The 22,756-nt window shown below is 50.1% G+C and overlaps 1 protein-coding gene across 1 annotated transcript in view; it reads left to right on the top strand.

Annotated features, from left to right (window-relative positions):
* Positions 1–12,037: 12,037 nt before the first annotated feature.
* LOC144767651 (uncharacterized) overlaps positions 12,038–22,756 on the top strand; it is a 44,652-nt gene continuing 33,933 nt past the window's right edge. The window contains exon 1 of the mRNA XM_078651052.1: positions 12,038–12,112. The gene's annotated coding sequence lies outside the window, so the exon portion shown is untranslated. The remainder of the gene's footprint in view (positions 12,113–22,756) is intronic.

The following is a 22,756-nucleotide window of genomic DNA, read 5'->3' as shown; positions in this document are numbered from 1 at the left end:
AGACTGGGCAACCAGGCTTAAGATTCGGTTTACCATGACTGGATTGTTAAAATTAATGATAATACAGTCCCCCAGCCAGGATTTCTTGGCGCTACCAACCCACTGTGTCCGGCGCACCATGAAAATGTTGGTTTTCCACCCTAAGCCCAGGGGCAATGTTGGAATTGAGCCAGTGCACTACCTTATTGTTCAGCTGGTAAAAGTCTTCCTTGGTCCCAGGGTTGAGGCATGGTAATCACACGACAACAAGCGTAGTGGACTCTGATAGGAGATGAACAGAGCCCAATCTAGGATAATAGTTATTCTAGTCCCCGGGGGGCATGGCATTCAGCCCTTCCTACCTATCATCGGAACTGTACAATCCGCCCACTTTGAAACCCTGAGATTGCAGACACTGAAAAGATACTGGGTTCTGGGTGACCCCCGCCCCCCTCCGGTTGGCTGGACGGCGCTGAGGGTCAGTCCAGTGGACTGCTGAAGATGACTACGATCCAATGTTCTTGTTGCGTTTACAAGGGCCCCCAACTGAGGGGCGCTTCCTCTTAGCGCCTCCTGGGCCCCACCCATTGCCAGGGGTCATGTCAGGGGCTGACCTAAAAATTGGCGACTGGGCACCGACCCCTGTGACAACAACTGGTGTAAGGGGACGATACCCCCAGCCTGGTCTTGAGGCATATCTTGAGGTATGTCCACCAAGCCTACTTGAGGGGACTGAGTATGGGAACCAGCATATGGAGCAATAGAAGAAACCCCTAGAGAATGGTGGAAAGGTGAGCAAGATAATTGTCTAATAGCCAGTTCAATCTCCTTGTCCAGAACACCAGCAGCATGCTGCAAAAAAGCATCCTATCTATGACTTTTATGTTTTTTTCCATTTATAAAACCGAATAAAGTTTGTTGAATCCCCTAGTGTTTAGAAGAAACATAGATTAGACAGTACTGGACCTTAAAGTGAGCCTTTTCTGCCTGCTATTTCTGCATTTGGTGAGCCAAGTCTACACAGGAAGTAACTTGATTGGTATGAAATAAAATCTTAGGTACCGCTATCTCCTTATTATACCTTTAGGGCCCGATGTAGGTAATCTCAATTTACTGATTCTTAAATACCGAATTTTACCGATTCGGTATTTGAGAACCGGTAAATATGATGTAGGTAAAAAATAGGTAAAATTTACCGATTCGGTAATATTCCTTATTACCGAATCAGTAATACCGATTTGGTAATGAGAAATACCTTCCCATTTATTCCTATGGCTCTGGAATGAATAGGAAGCCATTCACTATTACCGATTCGGTAAATACCGAGTCGGTAATAGCGGGAGGATATTCAAGGGTGGCAGGGTGTCACATTGACACCCTGTTACACCCCTGAATCGTGCATGTGTGCACATGTGGCGCACATACATGACCTAAGGGCATGTATGTCTGCCACATGGCACTTTGAAAAAAGCAAATAATTACTTTTTAAAGGTATTCGGTATTTACCACCAAGTTGTTGGTGGTAAATAGAGAATCCTTAAAGCAAAAATGCACTCACTTAAGTGCTACCTACATAGGTTTTAAGGATTCGGTAATTAACTGATTCCTTAAAATAAGGAATCAGTATTTTACTGATTCCTTAAAATAACAAATCTGTAAATTACCGAATCTGTATTTACAGCCTCCTACATTGGAAAGGGCTAAATACCGGTTTGTAACGGAAAATTCACCGATTTTTGGCCATTACCGACCGGTATTTAGCTACCTACATTTGGCCCTTAGTCTCTTATTGGTGAACACTTTGAGTGCTTGGAAACTGGCTCTGTTAAAGTTGCGAGTGCTTTAAAAAAATCCTTGTGAATCCCACCCCCCCAACAAGGTGTTCACTGATTTGGCCAGCCACAAACCTTACTCATTTATTCGTGGCTTCACCTCTTTGCCAAAATATTGTGGTTGAGAACTCTCTATTCAAGGTCTGGGCAGCTTGCACTCAGTGGCATTTCCATGATAAGAACAGTCCTGGTCTCACCATCACAGACAGTGACATCCATTAAAAAACAAGATGGCAGCTATAAAACCAGGAGATTTGTTGTTTTTCTTAATCCTCAGCCTACCCTTGTGACAAATTCTGTTCTCAAGATCAATCTCTTCGTTTTGAACAGTTACAGGAATAGCTTAAATCAAACAAAACATTTGAAGTAAGTTTGTGATAGAAAAACAGGACTGTAACCTTAGGTAGTCTTAGATGCATACTTCGTATAATCCCACTTGTACCATACAGCAGACGGCAGCTAAACCGCCACCCAACTGATCGGCCATCTTCAATGAGGCCTTTGAACACTGACCGTACACGCTGCGGCTGTCAGCTGCATCCCGTCTATGTTCTCTGCCGTGTTTCGTTAACCAGAAGCGATTTATTCGTTCTTCAGAAATCGAATGTGGAGCATTTACATTTAAAATGAATATATGAATCTTTTACTTATACTTTAAGTTCTTTGACTCTAAGTTCCCTGACTGATTGTAACAAAATGTAAATTTGAGCTAGGACAAGTGGATACTGTCCTTATAGAATCCCTATTGGATCGTAAAGAAGTGCCACACTCAGCGCGACTTCCTGCAAATTCGTTTTTCTACTGCCCTGCACTGAAAAACTAGGAAAGATTACATCAAAGATGGCATTATGAACTTTGGCACTGTATCTTATATAGCAATCCTAATTTAACTAATTTTCCTAATTATGTTACTTTGCCCCGTGGACAAAACATTGATCCACAGTTTTCATCTCATACCAGCTGGTAAGTGAGTCTTAACATGCTTTCTAGTGTTGCGAGTGTTGAGATGAATACATCTAAGGTAGTTGGGTTCTTTCGTGGTAGGAGGGTTGGCGGGCCGGATGCTGGTGAAGCTGCAGTTCCGGCAGGAGAAGTGTCCTTGGGTGCGTTTCGGGGCAGCCAGGCAGCAGGTGCATGATCGTTCAGCGTTGAGTGCGTGGAGGGAGCTGATTTAGTAGCGGAGACGGGCGTCGTAGCGTTCACAGGGTCCAGGGGGAGACGCCATAAGAAGGGGAGGTGGAAGGGAGGAGCCGCTGGGTGGTGGGGGCAGACGAATGGGCGAGCGAGGGGGCGGGGGCGCAGCGGCGGGAAAACGGGGGAGGAACGGCGAGGGTACAGAAGGCAGAAAGGGCACAGAAATAGCACAAGAGGAAAAGGAGGAATGGGAAGGAAAACAACTAACAATCCAACAAAATGCAATACAAAATACACTGCGAGAAGGCAGAAGGGCACTGGGCAAAGAAGTAGCGCAAGAGGCAACAGGGGGAATGAAACAAACAAAATAAACAATTCAACAAGCAATACAATTACACAAAGTAACCTACCACTGGTCACCAGGGATGGGGCGCAGGTGGTAGCCTGCAGGTGGAGGAGGGCCCGAACTCGCGTCCAAGACAGCTGCAGCGAGCTGGGAGACACGGGCAGACAGGTGGTGCTGTTGTGGCGTGGGGAGGCACCTGCCTGTGCAAGGTTCAAGGGTCGTTCTCCTCACCGTGCAGCAGCAGCCATAAGAAGGGAAGATGGGAGGGAGGGGCATCTGGGAGGTGGGGGCGCATGAATGGGCAAGCGGGGGGTTGGAGCCGCAGGTGGCGCAGCGGCGGGAAAACGGGGAACGGCGAGGGTACAGAAGGCAAAAAGGGCACAGAAATGGCACAAGAGGAAAAGGAGGAATGAAAGGAGAACAACTAACAATCCAACAAAATGCAATACAAAATACACTAAGGCGAAGTGTAGCGAGCGGGGGGCAGGGCCGCAGGGGACGCAGTGGCTGGGAAACCACAGGAGGAAGGGTGAGAAGACAGAAGGGCACAGGGCACAGAAGTAGCGCAAGAGGCAACAGGGGGAATGAATAAAACAAAATAAACAATACAACAAGCAATACAATTACACAAAGCAACCTTCCACTGGCCATCAGGGATGAGGCACAGGTGGTAGCCTGCGGGTGGAGGAGGGCCTTGAACTCGTGTCCGAGGCAACATCAGTGAGCTGGGAGACACGGGCAGACAGGTGGTGCTGTTGCAGTGTGGGGAGCGACCTCCCTGTGACAGGAAACCTATTGTCCTACCTTCCCCTGCTCGGCCATTGCCCAGCAGCAGGAGGGCAGAATTATGTCTGGCATCGACAGCAGACCTAGGTTGCGGTTAGGCTCTGTAACGTCGGTCCCGGGAGCAGGGAGGGTTCCCCGGATGAGCTCTCCTGTGATTGGAATCATACCTTCAACACCGGATATGGTGTTGTTGTATGATTCCACAGGTTTGATACCAAACATTCCCAGGTTCGTTCCAGTCAGTTTCGAGATGGTCATCGCGTGATGACTCTTGGCCTCTCTATTTCAGGATGGCTTTCCACTTACAAAGCCTGGAGAATGGACTCCAGGGTTTGTAGGGGTGTCCCGCTCATGCAGGGGCACCCTCACACTTAAAACCGAGCACCCTGCCTATGGGGCTGAAAAGGCCTGCCAGAGTGGTGACTTATAGGATCTAAGTGCAGTGGAGAGAGATATAAGGAGCTTATATCTCTAGTGAAAGGTGCAAACACCAACTCACACAGTCTGCAATGGCAGGCTTGTAGTCAGGATTTAGAGGGACACTCATGGGTGGCATAATACATGCTTCAGCCCAGGGAGGAACCCAGGTGCACCTATGCCCCAGGTACTTCAGTACCATATACAAGGGGCTTACAAGGGTGCACCAGTAACCAAACAGGAATGTACAACGGTATTTGCCACAGCCAATTTAGGGAAGAAAGAATAGAGGCTAGGGTACTGGTTAGCAGGATCCCAGCCAGACTAGTCAGAAACAGTACAACACCGGGCAAAAAGGGAAGGGAGCCATAGAAGCAGATCCTACTTTGTTACACCGCTGCAGACAGCCTTTTTTCGAGTGTCACCATCCACAATTTATGGTGTTTGTTGGAGCAGAGGCTGTGCCTCTCACTCTCTGAGGAGGACTCCCATGAACTTTGGAAAGACCATGGCAGTTCCCTCCAGGAGGTCAGGTTGAATGAATGAATACGCACTTGTTTAACGCATGGCTACCCAAGGGCATCCCAGCGCTTCTTGTGACACCTTATCATTCACCACTGCTCAAGGAAAGAGAAACGTCTTCAACTGCTTCCTGAACCTAAGATAGTTATGTTTAAGACGAATATGGTCCGGAAGCTGGTTCCAAAACTTGGCCGCGTTGTAGGGGAACCGTCGACCTCCCGTCCGTGACTGTTTAATCCTAGGGACTGCAAGAAGTTGTTTATTGTTAGATCTAAGAGTCCGATTGGTGCAATATAATTGCACCAAGGACTGAATCAAAAAGGTTGAAATTCAGTTATTTCAAGTTCCTACACCACTGGCACTGGACGCCGGAGTGGGTCTATAAAGCACATATGGCAGAGGATTCCAAGTCCTGGAGGTGCTGAATGTGTGGTTCACTGGTCTGTGACATTTTGCATTTCCTGTGGGACTGTATAGTACTTTTGTGCTACTGGGGCTCAGTTTGGGATACCTTGATGACCAATCTAGGGGTGACACCACAATTAATGACCCGTCTGACCTTGCTTCACAAAATGTCAATATTCCCAGATTTAACCCACCATGGTAAGAGTTGGCTGGCTACGGCCTTCGTAGAGGCAAAGGTGGAATTTTACACCATTGGTCATCCACCACACTACCGTCTCATAGTACATGGCTCTTTGACATGCACAGCATGGCCACTTACAAAAGACCTATGTGTAAGCTGAAAGACCAACTGCAGAAGTTTGGGGACACTTCCTACATCGGTAGCAGTATACGCTGACACCAATCGGCCTGGTTCCGTCCTCTGTGCCTGCCCCTTGATTACTTTGGGGGTGGGAGTTGGCTTCTTGAGGGGCTGCCAGGAGGCCTGGCTCCCTGACTTTTCACTCCTGTTCCCATGTCCCTTCCCCTCGTGTTCCCCCTCGTCCTCCTTCCCTAATCATCTGCGGGATCTTCTGGGCCGTATCACCTCTATTTCGAAGGGTTATGCTATTTTTTCCTGTTCTGAATGCATTCTAACAAGTTCCAATTTACACAGTATCTTGGACTCTGCTTCATAGATGATCTTTCATACCTGTTGATTGTATATGGAAAATCAATAAAGAATTGAGATATTTAAAAAAGGCCTCTCAAGTTTTTGAAAACTAATTAGCATACTGATGACCTTACAGGGAGTGATGTCACTTAACATTTGACTTTGACTATGTAATAGGAAGAGACATTACTGAATTTATAGATATGATGAGAACACATGTAAAGTGATACAAGTAACAACTAAGTCTCACTAAAATAGACATTCACATCAGCATTGTATTGAACTGTAACATGTGCAGTGCTCAAGGTGAAATATGAGAAAGATTTTGCCACCAAAATGTGGACGGGGAGTCTGCTCTGTGCAGAAAGTTAGGGCGATGCTACTCAGCACACAGCAGATGTCATGTGTGAAGTTCTAGTTCATCTCCATAGTTTTGAAGAATGGGCCAGGTTTGAGTCAGACTTCAGCACAACCTCTAAATGTGTGAGTGTCACTCGTGATGAGTGAGGCTTGAGTGCTCTGATGTATGCACGTCTGAACTAATGTCATTGTTGTGTCACCCAAGGCATCTTGCAAGACAATGCTGCAATGAGTTGATGCACTCACTAATAAACGGTGCATTGATGGTGAGCGTACTATGATATAGGGGCCTATGTGAAGGAGAACAATATTTTCGAGTAGTGAAATGACCCTCCCCTGTTCTTCAGACGAGAAACACCCACACATTTTTATGATTCAATGCACGCTGTGAGAAATCTTTGGATCATTATTTATTGCTCTATGATCTTAGGAGTTAATTGTTTCAAAGACATATCGCTTTATTTTTGTGTGATTGAATCTCTGTTGAAAGATGGAGGTGGTTACTATAAAAACAACAAAGCCTGGAAGAGGCCGCTATCTTAATATTTTAGGAGACAGTTGGCCTCTTAAATCAGAAACTCAAAACCTAATTGGGGCCTACATTTCAGTCTTGTTCTAGGATATAAAACCGTATCAAATATAAGGAGTAAGACCGTATCAAATATAAGGAGCAATCCACAGACACAGGAAAATTAGAAATAAGCTGTTCCTTTAATTGTTGCTTTTGCACAGGACCTATGCCGCATTGTCACTTATCTGGTGTTTAAAACTCCATGGTATTTTCCTCTGTTTACTTTCCTATGTACCATGCTGTGGATTTGAAAAATATGCAAATAAATTATTTAAATAAATAAATAAGCTGTCCAGTTTAATTGCAAAACTGACCGATATACTCATATATTCATTTAAATACAGATATATTCATTGAAATACAGATATATTCATTGAAATACAGACTGTCACTTCCAGTTGTTACCTTTCTGTAAATACTCTTCAGTCATTTACATAAGTGTTTGCAAGATGCTCATCTGAAGAGAAGCTATAAATACTTTTACACAGCAGCAACCAAGTGTGAGGCCCTGTACTTGAACGGTTTGACCCTTAAAAACATTCACGTCTGTGACATCTGAAATCCCAGGTCTTTACAGGTATAAGTGCTTGTTCATCTGAAATGTATTTACTGCTGGAGCCTGGAGGCGGCGGTTCTGTCAGCGGACACCAGAGGGCGCTCCTCGCCTGCTGATGAAACCCACTGAGCTGCACATTGTATGAATGGAGAGGGGTTTCCTCTTCCGGGTCAGCGGCGGCAGAGACAGCACCAGCAGCGGATGTTGACCTCACTTCCGACCTCTCCTGGTGAGTGTAGCCTGCTGCAGAGGAGGAAGGAGCCCTGTCTGGTTCCTTCATCTTCAGACCCTCACAGACCCCAGATCTGACCCCCCTCAGACCCCAAATCTGCACCTGTTCCCCCTCACCACCCTCCCAGATCTGCCCCGCCCTCCCCCAGCCCCAGGGGGGGGGAGGGAGCCTGGACACGTCTGCACAGGTCTCTGCTCAGGTAGGAGATTGTCAGCACCTTCTGCTGTGTTTGTAGAAATAGACTGAATAATCCTGGAGGGAATCTCTGCAGGAGCCGGCTGAGCTGGGCTCTTCTATCCGGGGGGCCCCCTGGGGCCGAGCTGGGCTCTTCTATCTGGGGGCCCTGGGGCTGAGCTGGGCTCTTCTATCCGGGGCCCCTGGGGCTGAGCAGGGCTCTTCTATCCGGGGCCCTGGGGGGCTTTCCTTCTGGCCCTGGGGGTGTTTGTGGGCATCAGAGGGGATCTGTGCACTGCACTGAATCTTACTGTACGGTGAGGAGCCTGTACACACTGCGCTGCTCTGTATTCTTCTGCACTATGAGGAATGTGTGCACACTGGATTGCTCTCTACTGCACTATGATAAATCTGCATTGCACTGCAACCTACTATACTGCGAGAAGTCTGTGCCACTGCATTGCAGTTTCCTGCACTGTGAGGTGTCTGTGCACACTGCTCTAAATCTTATTGCACTGTGAGGAAACTGTACACACCCTGTGCTTTGTTCTCGCTGTTAATTTATTGATTCGGCCACCCTGCCCCAATGTTCGAAGCATGTCCCCAGGCAGTTGACGTCAAGGCTGCCTGTGCTCCCCCGCACCCCTTTTATCCCTTTGTCCTGTTTCCATCTCTCAGACTAGGCAGAAGCTTCAGTCATTGCAATAGTTTCTTGTGCCATAGGTTGCTTATTGTTATTGTTAAAAGCATTTTTACCGCGCACGTTCACCAAGCGGTTTCATGGCGCTCCTGACAAAGACGAAGAGCTTGGGCGGAGGATTTACTCAAATGCTGACTGAAACAGGAGGGTTTTTAACAGCCTGCGAAAACAATCATAGCTGGGACAGTGACGAAGTGCAGTTGGAAGGGAGTTCCAAGTGGTGGGGGCCATGACAGAGAAGCTTAGACCTCCATGCTTTTTCCGTCTGGTTTTGGGAAGTAGATTAAGTGATGCTGAGCGGAGATCTCTGTGGGGGACATAACGTGTCAGACAAGAGGAAATAAAGACAGGGGCTCGATCTGATAAGGCTTTGAAGATAGTGCATCCAAGCTTGAAGATGCAGCGTTTGGCAACAGGGAGCCAATGGAGGCTGCGCAGAAGGGGAGTGACATGCTGATGTTTCGGCTGGTGGAAGATCAGGCGAGCTGCCTGATTCTGCACCAGTTGTAGCCTGTGTAGATGAAATGCTGGAATCCCGACATACATAGTGTTAGCATAGTCGAGTCTGGAGGTAATAAGAGCTAGTATGACAAGAATCAGGGCATCTCTGGTGAGGAACCTACTGATCTTACGGATCCTCCTTAGGTGAAAAAAGCAGGATGAGGTGACTGCGTTGATTTGTGGCCTCATAGAGAGGTCACCAGAGATGACCACCCCCAGACTCTTCACAGTGCTAACAGGACTAGGTGGCGCCCCCAGTGATGAAGGCCAGAAAGTGGAATTCCATGGATTAGTAGGACCCCCCACCAGTACAAGCTCTGTTTTTGTGGGGTTCAGTTTCAGTTGGCTATGAAACATCCACTCTGCAATGCCAATCATGGTAGACTGAAAATTAAAGCGGGAGGAGGGAAGTGAATCTATGGGAAAAATTAACTGAAGATCGTCCGCATAGTTGAAAATAGTGACCGGGGTATTGCGGAGAGAAGCTAAAAGGGGCTGTAAATACAAGTTAAACAATAAAGGTGATAGCGCGGAGCCCTGAGGTACCCCGCAGGATAAAGACGAGTAGGATGCAGAGAAAGTAGACAGGTGCACCGCTTGAGTCCGGTGGTCCAGGAAGGATCTGAGCCAATCGAGGGCCACCCCCTGGATGCCGGCATTGTTGACACGGTCGATCAAAATTGTATGATCGACCGTGTCAAAGGCCGCCGACAGGTCCAAAAGGACAAGGGCCTGTGAGGTGTTATTATCGGCACCCTTCCTAAGGGCATCCATGACGGCCACTATGACCGCCTCGGTGGAGTGGAGGGGTCTGAAGCCAGCTTGTTGGGCATCCAGGAAGGAGGAATCCTCAATAAAGGTGCTCAGACAGCGGGTAACATAGGTCTCCAGGATTTTTCCAAGATAGGGAAGGAGGGAAATAGGTCGGTAATTACTTAAGGTAGTGGGATCGGCATTGGTTTTTTTAAGGATAGGTATTACAGCTGCCTGTTTGAAGGAGCGCGGGACCACCCCAGTGGCTAGAGAGTTATTGAGCAGAGCCAATGGGGGGGTCAGGGCATGCCAGAAAGGCCTCCCTAAGAATCTGAGGGGGGCAGCAGTCATTAGGGGAACCTGAGCTAACTTTGTGGAGTAACGAAGAAAATTCTTTTGGAGAGATTGGAGGGAACTCCACAAATCGGCTAGGGTTCATAGAAGGAAGGGGGGGAGGAAAAGGGGATGAAGGGGAAGGGATGTTATTTTTAATGATAGTAATTTTGTCCTCAAAGTAAGAGTTAAGGGAATCGCACAAAATTTGGGTCGGTTGGGGTTGAGGCGTGACCCTATCAGGCAGGAAAAGCTCGTTAACAATGGCGAAAATATCTTTTGCTTTAGTATTGGAGTCCAGTATTTTTTGGGAGAAGTAGGCTGTTTTAGCTGATAGGATGGATTTTTTGTAGGTGTTCAGAGATTCAGCATAAACAAGTCTTAGCTGGGGGTCATAATTGCGCCTCCAGCGGCGCTCTGCCTGCCGGAGAGCAAGTTTATCCACCTTAAGCTGATCGGAAAACCACCGCTGAGCGTCATGAGGGCGCTTGGTTTTAATAGTTTTGTAAGGGGCAACTTTGTCGCAGGCGGATAATAGCCATTCTTCGAGATGGACAGCCTGGTCAGCCACCGAGATCGAAGATGGTATTATCCGCTACAGAGGTTGTGTGCCTGTTGCAGGGATTGTGTGTGTGTGTATACAGACCTTGGGCGTGCGATATAGGAGGCCTGTCAAGCAGTTTCTCAATGCTTGTTTCCCATAACACCCATGTCTGTGTCTTTATAGGAGCCAATGCTTGTTTACCATAACACCCATGTCTGTATCTTTACAGGAGCCAATGCTTGTTTCCCATAACACCCATGTCTGTGTTTTTACAGGAGCCAATGCTTATTTCCCATAACACCCACGTCTTTACAGGAGCCAATGCTTGTTTCCCATAACACCCATGCCTGAGTCTTTACAGGTGCCAATGATTGTTTCGCCTAACACCCATGTCTGTGTCTTAACAGGCTCCAATGCTTGTTTCCGATAACATCCATGTCTGTGTGTTTACAGGAGCCAATGCTTGTTTCCCATAACACCCATGTCTGTGTCTTTATAGGAGCCAATGCTTGTTTACCATAACACCCATGTCTGTGTCTTTACAGGAGCCAATGCTTGTTTCCCATAACAACCACGTCTTTACAGGAGCCAATGCTTGTTTCCCATAACACCCACGTCTGTGTCTTTACAGGAGCCAATGCTTATTTCCCATAACACCCATGTCTGTGTCTTTACAGGAGCCAATGCTTGTTTCCCATAACACCCATGTCTGTGTCTTTGCAGGAGCCAATGCTTGTTTCCCATAACACCCATGTCTGTGTCTTTATAGGAGCCAATGCTTGTTTCCCATAACACCTATGTCTGTGTCTTTGCAGGAGCCAATGCTTGTTTCCCAGAACACCCATGTTCGTGTCTTTGCAGGCGCCAATGCTTGTTTCCCTGCTGGAGCCTGGAGGCGGCGGTTCCGTCAGCAGCCACCAGAGGGCGCTCCTCGCCTGCTGATGAATACACTGAGCTGAACATGTGATGAAAGGGAGAAGGGTTTCCTTTTCCGGGTCAGCGGCGGCAGAGACAGCACCAGCAGCAAATTCTGACATCACTTCCTGCCTCTCTTTATGTGTTCAGCCTGCTGCAGAGGAGGCAAGAGCCCTGTCTGTCTGTGCAGCGACCTTCATCTACAGACCCCCCTCAAATACCAGACCTGTCCCTGCCGCCCCCCTCAGACCCCAGATCTGCCCCCTTCAGACCCCAGATCAGTCCCTGTTCCCCCCTCAGACCCCAGATCTGCCCCCCTCAGACTCCAGATCTGCCCCCCCCCCACGGCCCCCCAGGAGGGGTAGAGAGCCTGGACACGTCTGCACGGGTCTCTGCTCAGGTAGGAGATTGTCAGCACCTTCTGCTGTGTTTGTAGAAATAGACTGAATAAACCTGGAGGGAATCTCTGCAGGAGCCGGGCTGAGCTGGGCTCTTCTATCCGGGGGCACCTGGGGGGCTGAGCAGGGCTCTTCTATCTGGGCCCCTGGGGTTGAGCTGGGCTCTTCTATCCGGGGCCCCTGGGGGTGAGTTGGGCTCTTCTATTCAGGGGCCCCTGGGGCTGAGATGGGCTCTTCTATCCGGAGCCCCTGGGGCTGAGCTGGGCTCTTCTATCCAGGGCCCCTGAGTTGAGCTGGGCTCTTCTATCCGGGGCCCCTGGGGGTGAGCTGGGCTCTTCTATCCCGGGGCCCCTGGGGCTGAGTTGGGCTCTTCTATCCCGGGGCCCCTGGGGCTGAGTTGGGCTCTGCTATCTGGGGGCACCTGGGATTGAGCTGGGCTCTTCTATCTGGGGCCTCTGGGGATGAGCTGGGCTCTTCTATCCGGGGCCCTGGGGATGAGCTGGGCTCTTCTATCCGGGGCCCCTGGGGCTGAGCTGGGCTCTTCTATCTGAGGCCTCTGGGGATGAGCTGGGTTCTTCTATCCGGGGGCCGCTGGGGCTCAGCTGGTCTCTTCTATCCGGGGGCCCCTGGGGCTGAGCTGGGCTCTTCTATCCGGGGCCCCTGGGGCTGAGCTGGGCTCTTCTATCCGGGGGCCCCTATGGTTGAGCTGGGCTCTTCTATCAGGGGGCCCTGAGGCCAAACTGGGCTCTTCTATCCAGGGCCCCTGGGGCTGAGCTGCGCTCTTCTATCCGGGGGCCCCTGGGGGGGCTGAGCAGGGCCCTTCTATCCAGGGGACCCCTGGGGGGCTGAGCTAGGCTCTTCTATCCGGGGACCCTGGGGCTGAGCTGGGCTCTTCTACCTGGAGCCCCTGGGGCTGAGCTGGGCTCTTCTATCCGAGGGCCCTGGGGCTGAGCTGGGCTCTTCTATCCGGGGGCCCCAGGGGCTGAGCTGGGCTCTTCTATCTGGGGGCCCCTGGGGCTGAGCTGGGATCTTCTATTTGGGGGCCCCTGGGCTGAGCTGGGCTCTTATATCCAGGGCGCCCTGGGGCTGAGCTGGGCTCTTCTATCCGGGGCCCCTGGGGCTGAGCTGGGCTCTTCTATCTGGGGGCCCTGGAGGGCTGAGCTGGGCTCTGCTATCTGGGGGCCCCTGGGGCTGAGCTGGGCTCTTCTATCCAGGGGCATGGGGCTGAGCTGGGCTCTTCTATCCGGGGTCCCTGGGACTGAGCTGGGCTCTTCTATCTGGGGCCTCTGGGGATGAGCTGGGCTCTTCTATCCGGGGGCCCCTGGGGCTGATCTGGGCCCTTCTATCCAGAGGCCCCTGAGGCTGAGCTGGACTCTTCTATATGGGGGCCCTGGGGCTGAGCTGGGCTCTTCTATCCGGGGGGGCCTGGGGCTGAGCTGGGCTCTTCTATCCGGGGCCCTGGGGCTGAGCTGGGCTCTTCTATCCGGGGCCCTGGGGCTGAGCTCGGCTCTTCTATCCGGGGGTCCTGGGGCTGAGCTGGGCTCTTTTATCCGGGGGCACCTGGGGCTGAGCTGGGCTCTTCTATCCGGGGCCCCGGGGGTTGGGCTGGGCTTATCTATCTGGGGGCCTCTGGGGCTGTGCTCGACTCCTCTATCCGGGGGCCCTGGAGGGGTGAGCTGGGCTCTTCTATCCGGGGGCCCTGGGGCTGAGCTGGGCTCTTCTATCCGGGGGTCCTGGGGCTGAGCTGTGCTCTTCTATCCGGGGCCCCCTGGGGCTGAGCTGGGCTCGTCTATCAGGAGGCCTCTGGGACTGAGCTGGGCTCTTCTATCCCGGGCCGTGGGGATGAGCTGGGCTCTTCTATCCGGGTCCCCTGGGGCTGAGATGGGCTCTTCTATCCGGAGCCCCTGGGGCTGAGCTGGGCTCCTCTATCCATGTCCCTGAGGTTGAGCTGGGCTCTTCTATCCGGGGCCGCTGGGGTTGAGCTGGGCTCTTCTATCTAGGGGCCCCCGGGGCTGAGCTTGGCCCTTCTATCCCGGGGCCCCAGGGGCTGAGCTGGGCTCTTCTATCCGGGGGCCCCTGGGGCTGAGCTGGGATATTCTATTCGGGCCCCAGTGCTGAGCTGGGCTTTTCTATCCAGGGGGCCCTGGGGCAGAGCTGGGCTCTTCTATCCGGGGGCCCCAGGGGCTGAGCTGGGCTTTTCTATCCGGGGGCCCCTGGGGCTGAGCTGGGATCTTCTATCCGGGGCACCTGGGGCTGAGCTGGGCTCTTCTATCTGGGGGCCCTGGAGGGCTGAGCTGGGCCCTGCTATCTGGGGGCCCCTGGGGCTGAGCTGGGCTCTTCTATCTGGGGGCCTCGGGGCTGAGCTGGGCTCTTCTATCCGGGGTCCCTGGGGCTGAGCTGGGCTCTTCTATCTGGGGCCTCTGGGGATTAGCTGGGCTCTTCTATCCGGGGGCCCCTGGGGCTGATCTGGGCCCTACTATCCAGAGGCCCCTGGGGCTGAGCTGGACTCCTCTATATGGGGCCCTGGGGCTGAGCTGGGCTCTTCTATCCGGGGGGCCCCTGGGGCTGAGCTGGGCTCTTCTATCCGGGGCCCTGGGGCTGAGCTCGGCTCTTCTATCCGGGGGTCCTGGGGCTGAGCTCGGCTCTTCTATCCGGGGTCCTGGGGCTGAGCTGGGCTCTTTTATCCGGGGGCACCTGGGGCTGAGCTGGGCTCTTCTATCCGGGGCCCAGGGGGTTGAGCTGGGCTTATCTATCTGGGGGCCTCTGGGGCTGTGCTGGGCTCCTCTATCCGGGGGCCCTGGAGGGCTGAGCTGGGCTCTTCTATCCGGGGGCCCTGGGGCTGAGCTGGGCTCTTCTATCCGGGGGTCCTGGGGCTGAGCTTGGCTCTTCTATCCGGTGCCCCTGGGGCTGAGCTGGGCTCTTCTATCTGGGGGCCCCTGGGGCTGAGCTGGGCTCTTCTATCGGAGGGCCTTGGGGCTGAGCTGGGCTCTTTCATCCGGGGCCCCTGGGGCTGAGCTGGGCTCTTCTATCCCGGGGCCCCTGGGGCTGAGCTGAGCTCGGCTCTTCTATCTGGGGGCCCTGGGTCTGAGCTGGGCTCTTCTAACTGAGGGCCCCCTGTGGCTGAGCTGTGCTCTTCTATCCGGTGCCCCTGGGGCTGAGCTGGGCTCTTCTATCCGGGGGCCCCTGGGGCTGAGCTGGACCCTTCTATCCGGGGGGCCCTGGGGCTGAGCTGGGCTCTTTTATCTGGGGACCCTGGGGCTGAGCTGGGCTCTTCTATCCGGGGGGCCCTGGCGCTGAGCTGGGCTCTTCTATCCGGGGGGCCCTGGTGCTGAGCTGGACTCTTCTATCCGGGGGCCTCTGGGGCTGATCTGGGCCCTTCTATTCGGAGGCCCCGGGGGCTGAGCTGGACTCTTCTATCTGGGGGCCCTGGGGCTGAGCTGGGCTTTTCTATCAGGGGGCCCCTGGTGCTGAGCTGGGCTCTTCTATCCGGGGGTCCTGGGGCTGAGCTGGGCTCTTCTATCCGGGGGACCCCTGGGGCTGAGCTGGGCTCTTCTATCCGGGGACCCTGGGGCTGAGCTGGACCCTTCTATCCGGGGGTCCTGGGGCTGAGCTGGGCTCTTCTATCCGGTGGCACCTGGAGCTGAGCTGGGCTCTTCTATCCGGGGCCCTGGGGCTGAGCTTGGCTCTTCTATCTGGGGACCCCGGGTCTAAGCTGGGCTCTTCTATCCGGGCTGTTCTTGCCTTAGTACATCAGGTAGAACCGCCCATGACGGCGTGCCATGGGTAGTACGATTGATACCTCATCTCATTCCTAGATCTCGGGAGGGTGCAGCCTTGTACTCATTAGTTCTTACCTTAGAACATCGGGTGTACCACCAATGACGGCGTGCCATGGGTAGTACGATTGATACCTCATCTCATTCGATGATCTAGGGCTGGTGCAGCCTTGTATTCATTTGTTCTTGCCTTAGTACATCGGGTAGTACCACCCATGACGGCGTGCCATGGGTAGTACGGTTGATACTTCATCTCATTCCTAGATCTAGGGAGGGTGCAGCCTTGTATTCATTTGTTCTTGCCTCAGTACATCAGGTAGTACCACCAATGAGGGTGTGCCTTGCGTAGCAGTGTAGATACTTTCCCAGGTGTTGTACGCCTCTGAAGATGGCACCATTCCAAGGGGACGTCTCATCGCCACAGTGCTGCTCCTCTGGTTGGTGTTGCAAGCGATCCAGAAGGCAGTTTTGTTGCTTTTTACGGGCACTTTGCCCGTAGTGGCGCTTATAGTCCGTGGACAGATTGCTTGTATGGAACCCTGTGTCTGTGGTACAGGTCCCACTCGACCCGCTCTGCCTGCTTTGTTCTGCAATACATACTGTCTGAGCCACCTATATAGGACACGGTGTGTACCGAGCCAGCACGGTATCAGGTGACTCCTCTTTAGGGAACCCTATCTGACATTCTGAGGTATATGGGGGCTAAGTGACCAACAAACCAATCTTATGAACTGGAAGGGTGAAAGGGTTCACCGAGTCGTGATATGCTTGGGGCTGAGTCGTAACGGCTGCATCTTTGTAGGAGTGGAAAGCGTAGTACCAGCATCTATAGGACCAAAGTTCACCCATGAATAAAACATTTCAAAGGTATACACTGCATGTGCATGTACAACAAATGTTACTGCACCCCTGTGCTCAATGTTGCCTCTGTTTTCAACAATGTTGTGTAACTTCTGCCCTGTAATTGACTCCGATCAAACCAGGAGCTTCATGTTTAAAGAACCCTTTCAACTTACGAAAGATCCAATGTGCAAATACCACAGATTTGTTTGGATTAGTAGTTTTCTTCTGAAAAATTCCCCTAATTGTTCGTTCTGGAAAAAAAATCTACCTGAAATGTTTGTTAACTGCTCACATTGACCCCTTAAATGCTGGCCCTTCTCTCTCCCCTCCCCCACGTGCTGAGCACTTTCTTTTAACGTATTTTGGGTAGTTTGTGCTTAGGGTACATAACTTTTTTTCACAAAAGGAACCCATGGCAAATTTGGCACCCTCTTATGTCTAACATCCAGGGGATTGTAAAGGTATCCAGGGTTTTTGGATTCCCCTGGAGGGGACCCAGAAAATAGGCAAAATATAGCAAAATGTTTAAATTTTTTGAAAAAATAGGGAAAAAGTGCTCCAGAGAAAACTGTTTTTTTCCTATAAATGACATCGTTGTACATTTGCTGTGCTAAGGTTACCATCTTCCCAGCTTGTAGGGACAAAAACAGTTATTTTTACAACAGTTTTAGCCAATTTTGCCTTTTTTTTGTGCTCTCAACTTTCTTCCAGTTTTTGGTGTAATCTACTGTGAAACCCGGGGGGATCCAGGAAAGCTGCAGATTTATGAAAGTAGACACAACTCAAAATTCAGAAAGGGGTCATATGTGTACATCCCTCAAGATTTCCCCCAAATATGCTGACTGTTGAAATAACGAAATATTGAAAATGAGTAGGACAAAAATGCCATTTGTGACAATGTTTTCATCTGTGCATTTCTGTCACAATGGCGAATTTACAAAACTGTTATTTGTACATCTCTAAATTTGACGGTGCCCACACTAGAATACGGTTCAGAGGACGAGTCTGGCTGTGGTGTTCTGGTTGGTCTGGAGTTTGTGTAGCAGGGTTTTGTTGATTCCGGCATCGAGGGCGTTGCCGTAGTCCAGTCTGCTCGCTATGGGTGACGGTCTTTCTGCATTCTGTGAGGATCCACTTTAAGGTCTTGCAGAGGATGTGGAGGGAGTTGAAGCATTTGGAGGCGATTGCGTTGACCGGGCGGGTCAAGGTTTGCTGTCTATGACGATCCTGAGATTCTTGGCATGGGTGGTGAGGGTAGATGTTCGTCCTATCTTTATTAGCCACCAGGTAGAGTCCCACGCTGACGTTCTTTTCCCGAAGATCACGGTTTAAGTCTGTCAGTGCTTTAGACAGTTGATCTTCATCCAGTGGGCAATTCCAGTCGAACAGGAATGAAACTTCATCCGGGTACTGGGCGTCTTGGCCATGAGAGACAGTTGTGTGTCAGTATAGGAGAGGACGTTGATGTTATGAGAGTGGTGATTCTAGCTAAAGGGATCATGTATGCGTTGAAGAGGGTCGGGCTCTGGGAAGATCTGCGTGGAACTCAGCAGGCAAGGTCACCGGCATGCAACGTGTACGGTGACAGGTTGACTGACTTGGTTCTTCCAGTCAGGAAGAAGCAGATCCATCGGAGTGCGTCTCGTTGGATTCTGATCTCCTGGAGGCGTTGGATAAGGATGGGGTGGGAGACTGTCTCAAACTCTACAGAGAGGACCAGGAGAATGAGATCACCATGTCTCTTCTGTCCAGAGTCATGCGGATGTCATCCATGGCGGGGATGTGGACAGTTTCCAAGCTGTGTTTGGTTCTCAAACCAGACTGAGTAGTTTTGAGGAGCTGATGTTTATGCTCAAAGACGCCGTAATCGACCATTCAATCCTCAAACGGATACTTCTTCATCCGACACCGATTCAACTACTCGTCCAACTAGAAGACCCCCAAATGCCAGAAATATATCGGATAAACAACAGGCTAGCACCAGCACAAATGCAAGCTCGTCCAATATCACTGAAGAACAAACAACTGCAAGCTCTTCTCCTTTTTTAGAGATCGGCCCAGACCCTCCAGAAGACCCAGGCGGAGCAAGATCAAAAGAGCGAGACATAAGTCCACCGGCTACAAGAAGCACGGTAGCCAAGAAAGACCAGAAACCAAAGAAACAAGTCTCGTAATCAACATTTCAAAAACTCAAATAAACCAACACCAAATGAACCTTTTAGAAAAAGGCACTTCATTCATTCCTACGACATCCACTAACCTTTTGGAACTCGAGGTCAGTACCTTCAAGTTCACCCGCAAATTGCGATTGAGACATTTCTTTGACAACGTATTACCCTCATCTAACACAGAAAAAACGGACGAACTCATGGGCCTACGACCTCCTAGCACTTACCAAGCACCTACCAGTCACAAATGTATTGACTTGTTTGAAGCACTGGTCCGTAAAGACTTAGCAAACATCAATTTCAAGGCACCCAGAAAAACCCACAACTTAACCAACAAGGATCGGGACACGCTTAAAGCTTTAGCCAATAATCCAAGTATAAAAATCACCAAAGCAGACAAAGGTGGAGCCCTGGTTATACTGGATAGTGAAATGTACACGAACAAACTGTTGGAACATATTCAAGATAATGACACGTACATGGCGTTGGATTACAACCCTACCAATGAGTATCACAACCAACTCAAAGAGATTGTAAACAAAGCATACCAATCAGGAATCATAGAAGAACGTACCAAGAAATACCTGATAGTGGAATATCCAAAAAGTCCCACGATCCATATGTGCCCGAAAATCCATAAAAACCTAATGGACCCCCCATTCAGACCAATCGTATCCACCAAACGGTCAATCCATGAAACCATCGGCAAATTCCTCGACAAATATCTACAACCACTGGTCACCCAATCATGTAGTTATATCAGAGATACAACAGAGTTTCTCACCAAATTATCACACATTCAAACTTCCAGTAATGAGCCTCTAGTGTTTTGTACAGCCGATGTGAGCTCTCTATATACATCAATACCCCATGCGGGAGGCATTGAAGCTATAGAACAGGCCTTGCTCAAAAGCACCATCCACCCTGATATGCAAACGTTCCTCATGGAACTAATGATTTTCACCTTATATCATAGTTACTTCACAGTCAATAATCAATGGTTTTTGCAACTTTCAGGAATGGCTATGGGAAACTGCGCTGCCCCGTCCTACGCCAATACCTACATGGAGAATTTCGAAACTAAATATTTATACACTCATCCAAGTTTCATAAGACACACGAAACTATTCTTACGGTACATTGATGACCTATTCTTTTTGTGGGCAGACACAAAAGAATCCTTACACAATCTCCTCATGGAGACTAACACAAAAGACCCACGGATCAAACTCACGTGGCAAATTAGCGAAACGGACATCGCCTTCTTAGATGTGCACATCAAGAACACAACTGACGGAATCGTCACAGATCTCCACAGAAAGAGTACAGACCGGAATAATGCTCTCCACTTTACCAGCTTTCATCAAGGTTCCCTGAAAAAACACCTTCCGTACTCCCAAATGCTGCGCGTCAAGCGCATTGTATCAGATGAAACAATGGTTGACAAAAGAATGTTGGAAATGTCAAACAGATTTCGAGCACGTGGCTACCCTGAGACCATTTTACAAGACGCGCAATCCCGCGTCGCCAACACACCAAGACAGGACTGTCTGACAAAGACACATAAGAACACAGAACAACGAATGGTCCTTGTGTCTAAATTCTCTACCGCCAGTGCAACATACAAAAGAATTATCTGGAAGCATTGGCCTATACTACAAAATGAACCCGACTTCCAAGGCATCTTCAACGAGCCGCCAATTTTCGCTCACACCAGGAGCCGAAACATTAAAGAAATACTAGCTAAACCCACTGAGCTAACCAAACGACACCGTGGCACTCAACCTTGCCTGAATTGCGGTCACTGCAACAGTGTAATCAGGGGCAATGAAATACAACATCCTATGAAAGGACACAACATCAAACTCCACGTAGATGCCACCTGCGATTCTACCAATCTGATTTATGCCATCAAATGCCCATGTGGCAAGCTATACATAGGGAAGACCGAACGAAAGATTAAAACCAGACTAAACGAACATAAGTCTAACATTAGACTAAAAAGTGAGAAATCCAACATTGCCTGTCACTTCGTGGAAGCACGCCACACCATCGCCCAATTAAAATTTTTGGTCCTAGAGATAGTGTCCAAAAAAGAAGGCATAGACAACTCTAAACTGCTACTCAAGAGAGAACTTGAATGGACCTACCTTCTGCAAACTCTTAAGCCCCACGGGCTCAATGATCGGACAGAATTTAGCTGCTACCTGTAGGACCATTTGTATCATACCATGTTGCTGCTTCACCTGCCTCTCTATTCCTGTCTGAACCACACATGTTTGTCTTTATTGTCTATTAATTGTACCCTCTCATATACATAGCACACTGTGGCTTTTCCCTTGACACTTTCCCTCAGCATCTACCATTCATAGATGGCCCCTGCCTTTCTAGCATCTTTTCTTTAAACACACCATTCCAAGATGGCCCCCGTAACCATCGGGCGCTAGTCCGTCATCACTGTTCATGTAAATATTTAGCAGGCTGTCCTACACGCGTTAGGAACAGCGAACGGATGATCGATGGAGAACGTCTGCAGACGCTACGCGTAACTTTAAAGTAAGATGCAAAGACGCTTTGTCTTCACCATTTTTAACATGTTTGCTTTAGTTTGACTCACCGACGGTAATTTCCCTTCACATTCCCCACCCCTCACTACAGCCTCGTGCACTAGAGACAACGAATGAGCCCAGACACCTTATCACCCTAGTAGACCCCCTTACTCTCTTTATTGTGATATAGTTTCTCACTACCGCCCCCCCCTGTGCTTCCTCCTCAGCTCTCCGTGACCAAGGGCCCTCAAGCCCGAAATGCATTGGAGGCCAATGTTTAAATGTTATGGATAACGACTGTTGGATATGCTGTTTAATATTCAAGTCATCTATGATCAAAATGAATATAAATTACTGAAATGAAATAAACGAAGAATACAATACTAAAGAAGCACTTGTGTGTGATCCAAATTGGTGTGCCTCACCAGGGGATGTATCAGCGGGGCTCCGCATACACAACCAAGTTATAATTCAAAGTGTTTCAGACGGATAACACTACCCTTGAGTGCACCCAGAACTTATAAACTTCTACCTACCTTCTCGTTGTGCACCCCTCCTTTTCCACTATTCAGTATAGGAGAGGACGTTGATGTTATGAGAGTGGTGATTCTAGCTAAAGGGATCATGTATGCGTTGAAGAGGGTCGGGCTCTGGGAAGATCTGCGTGGAACTCAGCAGGCAAGGTCACCGGCATGCAACGTGTACGGTGACAGGTTGACTGACTTGGTTCTTCCAGTCAGGAAGAAGCAGATCCATCGGAGTGCGTCTCGTTGGATTCTGATCTCCTGGAGGCGTTGGATAAGGATGGGGTGGGAGACTGTCTCAAACTCTACAGAGAGGACCAGGAGAATGAGATCACCATGTCTCTTCTGTCCAGAGTCATGCGGATGTCATCCATGGCGGGGATGTGGACAGTTTCCAAGCTGTGTTTGGTTCTCAAACCAGACTGAGTAGTTTTGAGGAGCTGTTGGTCCTTGAGGTATTCAACAAAGTGTCTGTTGACCTTTTTCTCTAGGATGTAAACCGGGAATGGTAGCAGGGAGATCGGCCTATGCTTGGCGAGCGTTAAAGGGTTTAAGGGGGTTTCTTCAGCAGTGGGAGGACAGTGGTGTCTTTCTCTCAAACAGTTCTTCCTCGGGGTTTGTAGTAAGATTGAGAGATCCACCCCCAGGCACCACCAACTCTGAATGCTGTATTAGCACAGAGTATTGGAGTGGCCAGGCAAGGGAAAGGGGCTTAGGAGATAGGAACTGCGAGGAGCGAGATTTCAAAAAGAAAGCATACATAATATTCAGATGGAACCTAAGTTT

The sequence above is a fragment of the Lissotriton helveticus genome, chromosome 1_1 (genome assembly GCF_964261635.1).
Source record: "Lissotriton helveticus chromosome 1_1, aLisHel1.1, whole genome shotgun sequence".
NCBI classification, from domain to species: Eukaryota; Metazoa; Chordata; class Amphibia; order Caudata; family Salamandridae; genus Lissotriton; species Lissotriton helveticus.
The sequence above is the reverse complement of the archived record's forward strand: the minus strand, read 5'-3'. Positions and strand labels throughout refer to the sequence as shown.